We start from the raw sequence: 12,228 nt of genomic DNA, 5'->3' as shown, positions 1-12,228 counted from the left end.
CTAGCTGCCAGGAGGCCCAGCCAGGGAACATTTGTGGTGAAAGTTTATAGGGATGGCGGGTGTGGCTGCACAGGTAAAAGGGATTACTAGGCCTACACCTACATCAGGGGGTATAGCTCAGGGGTAGAGCATTTGACTGCAGATCAAGAGGTCCCTGGTTCAAATCCAGGTGCCCCCTGCTGTCTCTCACTTTTGTCCACTGGAAGCTGCTATGAAAGATTCGGCTCCTTTCCCTAATACTGACCCTCAGGGTATTGTGACTTTCCAAATCTGGAGAAAAAAAACCAGGGATGACTTCAAACCTTGTCACTGAGCACCACAGCCCTAGAGTGATAGGTTCCTCTGACTCTGACTTCATATTTCACTTTCCATGGGTCTTGCTCCATACAGGCCTAGGATTCTTTCTTCTACATGTTTTCGCTGCTGCAGTCAGTGGTATGCTGGTAACTATTATACAGCCAGCTCTGGGCCAAAGAGCATTGCTGATTTTTAGCGTTTTCCAGTTTTATGGTATAAATAGTCTTACCATGGCCAATTTCAGGCTACAAACATAAGATCACTGAACATGGACTTGGGAAAATATGCCAACGAGTGACTCTCTGGTGCAAGTCAGCTCTGGCACACCACTGTCCCTAATCTCTCTTCCTCAGCGAGGCAGGGATGGGCTCTTTGAGCCCTCCTCTATCTTCACCATGCTCACTGACATCAGAGCAGTGGCTGATACCCATGTGACCAGCCATGGAATCATCCATCCACTCAAGACATATTTGATCCCTACTTGAGTCCAGACACAAGAAGACAGAGCTCAGCAACAACTATGTGTGGTGAGTAGAACAGTCAAATGAGGAAATGGTCAACTGAATAATAAGAATGGCTAAACAAAGGAGGTGCTACTATGTTATTTTTTTTAAGAGAGTGCCACTTTAAAATAAAAAAATTTCTGATACCAGAAATATGCTAGACTAGACCATATAAAATTCCTCCTCCCTTAAAGCAACTAGAAACGCAAGAGAAAATATAACAAATGTCTATTTATAAGTATTTCTGAACAGCCTTGACATTAAAGAAAGTCTTGGGGATGGGGTGGGTGATGAACTAATGTTCTGACCAAAGGACCACCCACGGCTGTGGTGAGGTGGTCCAGGTGTTGAGTTTTAACAGCCATGTGACTCCAGGAGGTTGGGTCTAGACTTGGCATCCCCTCCCCCATGTACAGGCAGAGTTTCAGAGAGTCACACCCTTAGAAAAGGGCGGGTTAGTAAGACACCAGCACAAGCAGACAAGAGGTCTTTCTCTTTTCGGGGGGAGGGGTAATTCCCCTGAAAATTTATCACTACAGTGCTATCCTTGTTAGAACTTTGAATTTACACTATCTGCATGGCTCAGAAATTCCCCAAGCTAAAAGGGAACATAACAAATGTGTCCAGGCTAACAGTGATTGTGGAGGACCAAGAAGCAGCACACACAAACTCTGAAGGCACAGCAGCAATCCAGGCCCCACAGAATTCCCATGAATGAAATCTGGCTTAACATGGGCTCACACCTCAAAATAATAAAATATACAAGGAATCGTCAACCATGAGAGAAAGTCATCAGACAAAATCAAGGATATCAGAGAAGAAATGATCATATAGATACTATGAAGTAAGTATGGTGAAAATTATTAAAGATATAGGAAATGGTATTGGAATATGTGACTTTTAAAAAGATGAAGCAAGCTGCCCAGCTAGCTCAGTCGGTAGAGCATGAGACTCTTAAAAAGATGAAGCAAACTCATTTAAAATGAAAAATATTATAAGTGAAATTAATAGCATAACAGTGGATTAGAGGAGAGAATTGTGAGTACAAGAGAATATAAATCTTAAAAAACTACCTAGAGTGAAGCACAAAGATCTAAGAAAAATGAAAAATAAACAAGAGTGGCCAAGAGAGGTGCAGAATAGGATAAGGAGTTCTGACTCATGTCAAATATGAATTCTGCAAGTATAAATATTAATAAAAAAGGTAAAGTTAAATAATATGATAGCTGGGAAATATCCAAACTTGTACAAAGACTTCAGGTCTAGGAATGGGTTCTGCGAAAGGTAAATCCACACCCACCACACTGCAGTGAACCTTCATAATACCATCGACAAAGGGATGATCTAAAAAGTGGCCAAAGAGAAGAGACAAATCATGTACAAAGGAATGAAGAAAGACAGCAGACTTTTCAATGAAGCAATGGTGCTTAGAAGACAATGGAATAAAATATTACAAGTCAAAGACCGTGATAGACGTTAGAATTCTCTCCTCAGCTCAACTGTCATTCAGCTGTGGAGGAAATGTAACTGGAGGCATTTAATTCTCAGATATCCTTGCTGAGAGAACTTTAGGACTTGGGATTCAGGTTGAACGCAGAACCCAGAAGGAAGGAGAAAGAGACAAGAACAAAAATAGAGAACAAAGATACCAGTGAACACATGGGAAATCTAAATAGCACAAGGTATACAAAACAAAACTGATTGGGGGGGTGCTTAAAGATCCACTAAAGAGAATAACAATTACACAGAAGACAAGGGCAATGATGGGATTGAATTAAAACATTAACGTCCTTCTATTGTGTGAAAGGAGGGTGGAAATGCTAATGAATGTTAGACTATATCAATCCAGGTGGTGTGTGTGTAAAAATGTGAAGCGTACCCCCTAACAGTGTAGGGGTTAATTTAGTCTTCAGAAGACTAAGTTAAATACATTTCAAATTAGTAGAAAGAGGGGAATCAAGGTGAATTTGTCAAAGGTGAGTAAAGAAAAGTAATCAATAGGAAAATGAAAAGAAAGGCATAGAAAATACATATAAATATATATGTATCTTATATATACACAGATAAAAGAATGGGAAAATATATATCCAACAAATACTAAACAATATAAAGTTAGTTTCATTATATCATTATCAGATGAAATGAACTATAGACGAAAAGTATTATTAGGGCAACGAGTATTACTTCATAATAATCAAATGGACTGTCTCAGCTAAATACAATTCTATACTGTATACCCAGTGTCAAAATATATGAAGCAAAAGGTGTCAGAAATACAGGGAGAAACTGACACATGCACAACATAAATGCATTTTAATAAGCTTTCTTGAGTCTTCCACAGGAAATCAGCCCAATGAAAAAATCCACCTAAATAACAGTTGGGATGAAATCACTGATGTCATCCATGGTGACCAGCAAAGAAAACCCTCCAGGGAGCACCCAGATTTGAACCGGGGACCTCTTGATCTGCAGTCAAATGCTCTGCCCCTGAGCTATGCCCCCACAGAGGACTTGATCCTTAATAAGCATCCTTTAACTATATTGCAATAATCAGGACTTCCAGGACAAGGCAACCTGGAGCCTGCAGACCTGCATCCCTCAGAGCGATGCCCTGTGGCCATCAGCCTCCCCTTCATTTCCCACAGAGCTTACTTCCTGTTCGATGGTTCCTCTACTGTGCGGAAGGAGTTAGCACTCAGCCATTATGTCCCTTGGTTCCAACACCGTGTTTATTGCTTGATTATAGTCCAGAAAACATTCGATTTTAAAAAGCTGTATATTCAAGTGAAACTATATACATACATAAAATGAAATTAAAGAGGTCTAACGGGCAGATCTCTATTTTAGTAGAACCCCTCCCCTGCCATTTTCCTCCCACAGTAAAAACCTCACTCTATAGCTCATCTCACCCCAGCCCCAAATATGCTCCTTGCATTGTAAATCCCTAGAGATTTTAAATGCATACTTATTCTGAGATTAAGCAGAGGACGGTCATCATTATCAAAGACTGTTTGAAATGCATAGTCTCTGAATCATGGTTTTCCTTCCTTTAGTGTGAGTACTATGTAAGAAAATAAATTGTAGTTGAGAATGATAATCCAAAGTATGAAGCACTGATATGTATAACCTCTTAGCCCCACAGACCCTTAAATCATGGAATTCTGAATTTAAAACAATATTTTTTGCTATTTGGTGGGATGAATAATTGAATAAACTTGCATTTATTGATATTTTACAGTATTGTAAAATACATTTCTTAATGTTTATTTATATTTGAGAAGCAGAGCGTGAGTGGGGGAGGAACAAAGAGAGAGAGGGAGACACAGAATCTGAAACAGACTCCAGGCTTTGAGCTGTCAGCACAGAGCCCAATTCAGGGCTCGAACTAATGGATTGTGAGATCGTGTCCTGAACCCAAGTCGGCACTCAACTGACTGAGCCACCCATCGTGTGCCTAAAATATTTATTTCTTAAATATGAAAAAAAAACCCTCCAAGCTAGAATTCTAAACCCAGGTAAACTAATATTGAAGCATGAGGGCAAAGAAAGGGCTTGTCAGATGGGCAAGAGCTGGGCACATGTATCAGAGCAGAACGCCACCACCTGCAGCTGACAGAGAAACATGAACCCTGGGGAGAAACAGGGACATGAAAAGTCCATGGGTGACCCTCCAGGGGTCCCTGCAGCCGCCTCCCTGAGCCAGCACCTCACACCTGATCGCCGCACTCAGAGATCCAAATGGCTTCTCCAACCAAACACAGAAGGAAGCGAGTAATCAGTTCTCACTCCTAACCAGCTCCACGTGGCACCCGTGTCGCCCACAGAAATGAAAGGACCCCCTGGGGGCTGGGGACAAACACCTGCCAGCCACTGTTGGGTCCCCTCTTTCTTTTGCATCCAAAGATGGCAGAAAGTCCTGTCGGCTCTGATGTCACACGTCTGCATCTGAGCATCCTCGCGGCCACCACCAGGGCCTGGGGTCAAGGCCCTGGGTCTTTCGTCCAGCTGACCCGTCCTGATACTCTCACCGGTCTCTCCCTTCCGTGCTCACCTTACTGCCACTTCCACCCAGACCATTGTTCTGACAATGAGTGAGACCACGTCTCCTGCTCTGCGCGGTAGCTAACCGCTCTCCTGAGAACAAAATCCAAGTGCATGCTACAGCCTATGGGACCAACAAGAACTGTCACTGGCCGCGTCCTCTCCTGAGCCCTTCCTTTTCTGCTTCCAGCCACACACACTCTCTCAAAACTAATAAACTAAAACATAAATTAAAAAAAACTTTAAATAAAGTGTTAAGAACCACTGGTCTAGAGAAGACGTCAGATGATAATCAGTTTGACCAACAACTTGGGTTTTAATCCTCGTTTGGCTGATCCTGGGGCTAGTATTCCAAACCCACTCCTTGCTTGGGTGTTGCAGTTCCCGAGTCTGCCTGCAGATGGCGCCAAAGGAAGCCGCGCTAGACCTGTGGCAGGTGTTTCTCAAAGCGGATCTCCTGACCATCCACAAGGAGCTTGTTTATAACCTGGGATCATATCTGCATGTTTCAAAGCTCCTAGATGATTCCTGGGTGCAGAGAGCAGAGACCGGCCCAACTGATATAGTCCATGCACTACGTCAAGTCCTGGGGTGGCCCCTCAGCTTTCCCCCTGTGGTCTTGGAGCTGAGGGGCACATCCATGCTCTATGATGTCTACATTCTATTCCCTCTGATGGCCTCTGTGTAAATCTATTCATATGCGTCTAATTATATGGCCTTTACATTTTTTGACTGACGGCAGGTGGGGACAAGAGGAAGACAAGCGGCTCAGTGGTTTAGGGACAGGGTTCTAAACCCAAAGTCAGGAAGAGTGGATCGACGTTCTGATCCTATTAATGTAGGGTTTTCTGTGGTAGGAAGACTAGTCATCTTGAGTTTCTGGAATCAGATGCCCACTGTGAATGGCACAAATTAGTGACTCTGGAGTCTCTCTGGCTATAAATGTTGGTGTCAGTGTTTTTCCAGAAAAACCTGGGAAGAAGCTGCAGGGATGGCAAACTGCTGCTTGTTACAGTTCAGAGACATAAAACTGTAGTGCGGAAGGCTGGCTAGCTGCCAGGACGCCCAGCCAGGGAACATTTGTGGTGAAAGTTTATAGGGATGGCGGGTGTGGCTGCACAGGTAAAAGGGATTACTAGGCCTACACCTACATCAGGGGGTATAGCTCAGGGGTAGAGCATTTGACTGCAGATCAAGAGGTCCCTGGTTCAAATCCAGGTGCCCCCTGCTGTCTCTCACTTTTGTCCACTGGAAGCTGCTATGAAAGATTCAGCTCCTTTCCCTAATACTGACCCTCAGGGTATTGTGACTTTCCAAATCTGGAGGAAAAAATCAGGGATGACTTCAAAACTTGTCACTGAGCACCACAGCCCTAGAGTGATAGGTTCCTCTCACTCTCACTTCATATTTCACTTTCCATGGGTCTTGTTCCATATAGGCCTAGGACGCTCTCTTCTACATGATTTCATTGCTCCAGTCAGTGGTATGCTGGTAAATACTATCTTACCAGTTCTTGGCTGAAGAGCATTGCTGATTTTTAGCGTTTTCCAGTTTCATGGTATAAATAGTCTTACCATGGCCAATTTCAGGCTACAAACATAAGATCACTGATCATGAACTTGGGAAAATATGCCAACGAGTGACTCTCTGGTGCAAGTCAGCTTTGGCACACCATTGTCCCTAATCTCTTCCCCAAAGAGGCAGGGATGGGCTCTTTGAGCCCTACTCTGTCCTCTCTGTGCTTACTGACATCAGAACAGTGGCTGATTCCCATGTGACCAGCCATGGTATCATCCATCCACTCAAGACATATTGAATCCCTACTTGAGTCCAGACACAGGGAAAACGAGCTCAGCAAGTACTATGTGTGGTGAGTAGAACAGTCAAATGAGGAAATGGTCACCTGAATGATAAGGGATGGCTAAACAGGGGTGCCTGGGTAGCTCAGTCAGTTCAGCCTCCAGCTTTGACTCATGTCGTGATCTCACGGTTCGTGGGTTTGAGCCCAGCGTAGGCTCTGTGCTGACAGCTAGCTCAGAGCCCGGAGCCTCCTTCTCATTCTGTGTCTCCTTCACTCTGACCCTCCCCTACTAGTGCTGTCTCCCTCTGTCTCTCAAAAATAAATTAAAAACAAAAAATTTTTCAAAAGGAATACCTAAACAAAGGAGGTGCACTTTTGTTTATTTTTTTAAGAGAGTGCTTTTTTTTTAACATAAAACTAATTTCTGTTACCAGAAATATGCTAGACTAAGACCATATAAAATTTCTCCCACCTGAAAACACCCAGAAATGCAAGACAAAACATAACAAATGCCCATTCATTAGTCATTTGAGTAGTCATAACAATAAAGAATGTCTTGGGGGTGGGGTCGCGGATGAACTAAAGTTCATCCACAGGATGAACCACAGAAATGCCCAAGGCTATGGTGAGATGGTCCATGTGCTGAGTTTCAACAGCCATGTGACTCCAGGAGATTAGACTAGACTTGGCATCCCCTCCCCCAGATCAGTCAGACTTGCAGAGACACACCCTTAGAAAAGGGCGGGTTAGTAAGACACCAGCACAAGTAGACAAGAGGTCTTTCTCTTTTCAGGGCGGACAGGTAATTCCCCTGAAAATTCATAACTGCAGTGCTATTCTTGTTAGAACTTTGAATTTATACTACCTGTATGGTTCAGAAATTCCCCAAGCTAAAAGGCAACAGAACAAATGTGCCAAGGCTAACAGAGACTGTGGAGGACCCAGCAGCAGCACACATAAACTCTGAAGGCACAGCAGGAGTCCAGGCCCCAAGAATTCCCAAGGATGAAAACTGGCTTAAAATGGGCTCACAACTCAAAATAATAAAACATACAAGGAATCGCCAACCATGAGTGAAAGCCAACAGACAAAATAAAGGATGTCAGAGAAGAGAATGAACACATATGAAGTAATTAGGGTGAAAATTATTACAGATACAGGAAAGTGAATATATAGGAATATATGACTTTTAAAAAGATGAAGCAAACTTGTAAAATGAAAAATATTGTAACTGAAATTAATAGCATAACAGTGGATTAGATAGAGAGAGGAGAGATTTGTGAGAGAAATAGAATATAAATCTTTTTTTAAAAATTTTTAAATGTTTTATTTATTTTTGATACAGAGAGAGACAGAGCATGAGAGGGGGAGGTGCAGAGAGAGAAGGAGACACAGAACCGGAAGCAGGCCCCAGGCTCTGAGTTGGCTGTTAGCACAGAGCCTGACGCAGGGCTCGAGCCCACGAACGTGAGATCTGACCTGAGCCAAAGTCGGAGGTTTAACCGACTGAGCCACCCAGGCGCCCCTAGAATATAAATCTTAAAAGCTAACACAAGTAAAGCACAAAGGTCTAGAAAAATGCAAAATAAAAAGAGTGGCCAAGAGAGGTGCAGAATAGTATAAAGAGTTCTGACTCATGTCAAATATGAATTCTGCAAGTATAAATAATAATAAAGGAGAGGGAAAATTCAACAATACGATAGCTGAGAAATTTCCAAACTTGTACAAAGACTTCAGGTCTAGGAAAGAGTTCTGAGAAAGGTAAATCCACACCCAGGCACATTGCAGTGAAAATTCATAATACCATCGACAAAGGGATGATCTAAAAAGCAGCCAAAGAGAAGAGACAAATCATGTACAAAGGAATGAAGAATGACAGCAGACTTTTCAACAGAAGCAATGGTGCTTAGAAGACAGTGGAATAAAATATTACAAGTCAAAGACTGTGATAGACGTTAGAATTCTCTCCTCAGCTCAACTGTCATTCAGCTGTGGAGGAAATATAACTGGAGGCATTTAATTCTCAGGTATCCTTGCTGAGAGAACTTTAGGACTTGGGATTCAGGTTGAACGCTGAACCCAGAAGGAAGGAGAAAGAGACAAGAACAAAAATAGTGAACAAAGATACCAGTGAACACATGGGAAATCTAAATAGCACAAGGTATACAAAACAAAACTGATTGGGGGGGTGCTTAAAGATCCACTAAAGAGAATAACAATTACACAGAAGACAAGGGCAATGATGGGATTGAATTAAAACATTAACGTCCTTCTATTGTGTGAAAGGAGGGTGGAAATGCTAATGAATGTTAGACTATATCAATCCAGGTGGTGTGTGTGTAAAAATGTGAAGCGTACCCCCTAACAGTGTAGGGGTTAATTTAGTCTTAGACTAAATTAAAGTTTTCAGAAGACTAAATTAAATAGATTTCAAATTAGTAGAAAGAGGGGAATCAAGGTGAATTTGTCAAAGGTGAGTAAAGAAAAGTAATCAATAGGAAAATGAAAAGAAAGGCATAGAAAATACATATAAATATATATGTATCTTATATATACACAGATAAAAGAATGGGAAAATATATATCCAACAAATACTAAACAATATAAAGTTAGTTTCATTATATCATTATCAGATGAAATGAACTATAGACGAAAAGTATTATTAGGGTGAGTATTACTTCATAATAATCAAATGGACTGTCCCAGGGAAATACAATTCTATACTGTACACCCAGTGTGAAATACATGAAGCAAAAAGTGTCAAAAATATAGGAAAAAATTGACACATGTACAACATAAATGCATTTTAATACAGCTTTCTTGAGTCTTCCACAGGAAATCAGCCCAATGAAAAAATCAGCCTAAGTAACAGTTGGGATGAAATCACTGATGTCGTCCATGGTGACCAGCAAAGAAAACCCTCCAGGGGGCACCCGGATTTGAACCGGGGACCTCTTGATCTGCAGTCAAATGCTCTGCCCCTGAGCTATGCCCCCACAGAGGACTTGATCCTTAATAAGCATCCTTTAACTATATTGCAATAATCAGGACTCTTCCAGAACAAGGCAACCTGGAGCCTACAGACCCGCATCCCTCAGAGTGATGACCTGTGGCCATCAGCCTCCCCTTCATTTCCCACAGAGCTCACTTCCTGTTCGGTGGTTCCTCTACTGTGCGGAAGGAGTTAGCACTCAGCCATTATGTCCCTTGGTTCCAACACCGTGTTTATTGCTTGATTATAGTCCAGAAAACATTCGATTTTAAAAAGCTGTATATTCAAGTGAAACTATACACGTAAATAAAATGAAATTAAAGAGATCTAATGGGCAGATATCTATTTTAGTAGAACCCTTCCTCTGCCATTTTCCTCCCACAGTAAAAAAAAAACAAACTTCAAACTATATCTCATCTCACCACAGCCCCAAATGTACTCCTTGCAGTCTTAAATGCCTATTTAAAAACATATTCTCGGATTAAGCTAAGGAAGGGCTTAATTATCAAAAATGTTTGAAATGTATATTCTCTGAATCAAGAATTTCCTTTACTTACTGTGTGTGCTATTGAAAAAATAAATTGTAGTTGAGAATGATAATCCAAAGTATTAAGCACTGATATACATAAACTCTTTGCTGCATAGACCCTTGAATCATGGCATTTTGAAATTAATACAATTTTTTGTTCTTTACTGAAATGAATAATTGAATAAAGTTGCTTTTAATGATAGTTTATACTATTATAAAATACATATTTAAATGCTGATTTATTTTTGAGAATCAGAGCATGAGTATAGAAGGGGCAAAGAGAGAAAGGAAGGCACAATCTCAAACAGACTCCAGACTCTGAGCTGTCAACACAGAGCCTGATGTGGGGCTCGAACTCATGGACTGTGAGATCATACCATGAGCTGAAGTCAGCACTCAACCGACTAAGCCACCCAGGCGCACCTAAAATACATTTTTTTTTTTTTTTATGTGTGAAGAAAAGCAACCTCCAACCTAGAATTCTAAACCCAGGTAAACTAAATTTTAAGCATGAGTGCAAAGAAAGGTTGTCAGATGGGCAAGAGCCGAGCGCGTGTATTGGAGCAAAACCCCACCACCGGCAGCTGACAGAGAAACATGAACCCTGGGGAGAAACAGGGACATGAAAAGTCCATGGGCGACCCTCCAGGGGTCCCTGCAGCCTCCTCCCTGGGCCAGCATCTCACACCTGATCGCCGCACTCAGAGATCTAAACGGCTTCTCCAGGCAAACACAGAAGAAAGACAGTGATCAGTTCTCACTCCTAACCAGCTCCCCGCGGCACCCGGGTCGCCCACAGAAGTGGAAGGACCCCCGGGGAGCTGGCGACAACACCTGCCAGCCACTGTTGGGTTCCCTTTTTTTTGCATCCAAAGCCAGCAGGATGTCCTGTTGGCTCCACTGTCAGATGTGTCTGCATCTGAGCATCCTCGCGGCCACCACCAGGGCCTGGGGTCAAGGCCCTGGGTCTGTCGTCTAGCTGACTCGTCCTGATACTCTCACAGGTGTCTCCCTTCCGTGCTCCCCTTACTGCCATTTCCACCCAGACCACCACGTCTCCTGCTCTGCGCGTTAGCTAACTCTCCTGAGAACAAAATCCAAGTGCATGCTACAGCCTACGGGACCAACAAGAATTGACCCTGGCTGCATCCTCTCCTGAGCCCTTCCTTTACTGCTTCCAGCCACACACACTCTCTCAAAATTATTAAATTAAATAAATTAAAAAAAAACTTTAAATAAAGTCTTAAGAACCACTGGTCTAGAGGAAACTTCAGAAGATGAGCAGTTTGACCAACAACTTGGGTTTTAATCCTGGTTTGGCTGATCCTGGGGCTGGAGCTAGAATTCCAAACCCATTCCTTTGCAGGTGTTTCTCAAAGTGGATCTCCTGACCATCGACAAGGAGCTTGTTCCTAACCCAGGATCATATCTGCAAGTTTCATAAGCTCTCAAGATGATTCCTGGGTGCAGAAAGCGAGCCCGGCCCAACTGATATAGTCCACGCACCACGTCAAGTCCTGGGTGGCCCATCAGCTTTCCCCGTGTGGTCTTGGAGCTGAGGGACACAACCATGCTTTATGATGTCTACATTCTATTCCCTCTGATGGTCTTAGGTCTGTGTCAACCTATTCATATGCGTCCAATTATATGGCCAATACATATGTTGACTGATGGAAGACGGGGACAAGAGGAAGACAAGCGGGTCAGCGGTTTAGGGACAGGGTTCTAAACCCAAAGTCAGGAAGAGTGGATCGAGGTTCTGATCCTATTAATGAATGGCTTTCTGTGGAAGGAAGACTAGTCATCTTGAGTTTCTGGAATCAGACGCCCACTGTGAATGGCACAGACTAGTGACTCTGGAGTCCCTCTGGCGATAAAAGTCAGTGTCAGTGCTTTTCCAGAAAAACCTGGGAAGAAGCTACAGGGACGGCAAATGGCTGCTTGTTTTGGGTCAGAGACATAAAACTGTAGTGCGCAAGGCTGGCTAGCTGCCAGGAGGCCCAGCCAGGGAACATTTGTGGTGAAAGTTTATAGGGATGGCGGGTGTGGCTGCACAGGTAAAAGG

The 12,228-nt window shown here is 42.8% G+C and overlaps 4 non-coding genes across 4 annotated transcripts; 2 read left to right on the top strand and 2 right to left on the bottom strand.

The window, feature by feature from the left end:
* Positions 1 to 106: 106 nt before the first annotated feature.
* On the top strand, positions 107 to 178 carry TRNAC-GCA. The gene has a single exon. It is a non-coding gene; the product is annotated as a tRNA-Cys (tRNA).
* Positions 179 to 3,230: 3,052 nt separating this feature from the next.
* On the bottom strand, positions 3,231 to 3,302 carry TRNAC-GCA. Its single transcript has one exon. It is a non-coding gene; the product is annotated as a tRNA-Cys (tRNA).
* A 2,694-nt stretch (positions 3,303 to 5,996) lies between these two features.
* On the top strand, positions 5,997 to 6,068 carry TRNAC-GCA. The gene has a single exon. It is a non-coding gene; the product is annotated as a tRNA-Cys (tRNA).
* Positions 6,069 to 9,566: 3,498 nt separating this feature from the next.
* TRNAC-GCA lies at positions 9,567 to 9,638 on the bottom strand. The gene has a single exon. It is a non-coding gene; the product is annotated as a tRNA-Cys (tRNA).
* Between the last annotated feature and the right edge of the window lie 2,590 nt (positions 9,639 to 12,228).

The sequence above is a fragment of the Suricata suricatta genome, chromosome 2 (genome assembly GCF_006229205.1).
Source record: "Suricata suricatta isolate VVHF042 chromosome 2, meerkat_22Aug2017_6uvM2_HiC, whole genome shotgun sequence".
Classification (NCBI taxonomy): domain Eukaryota; kingdom Metazoa; phylum Chordata; class Mammalia; order Carnivora; family Herpestidae; genus Suricata; species Suricata suricatta.
This window is presented reverse-complemented; position numbering and strand designations above follow the sequence as displayed.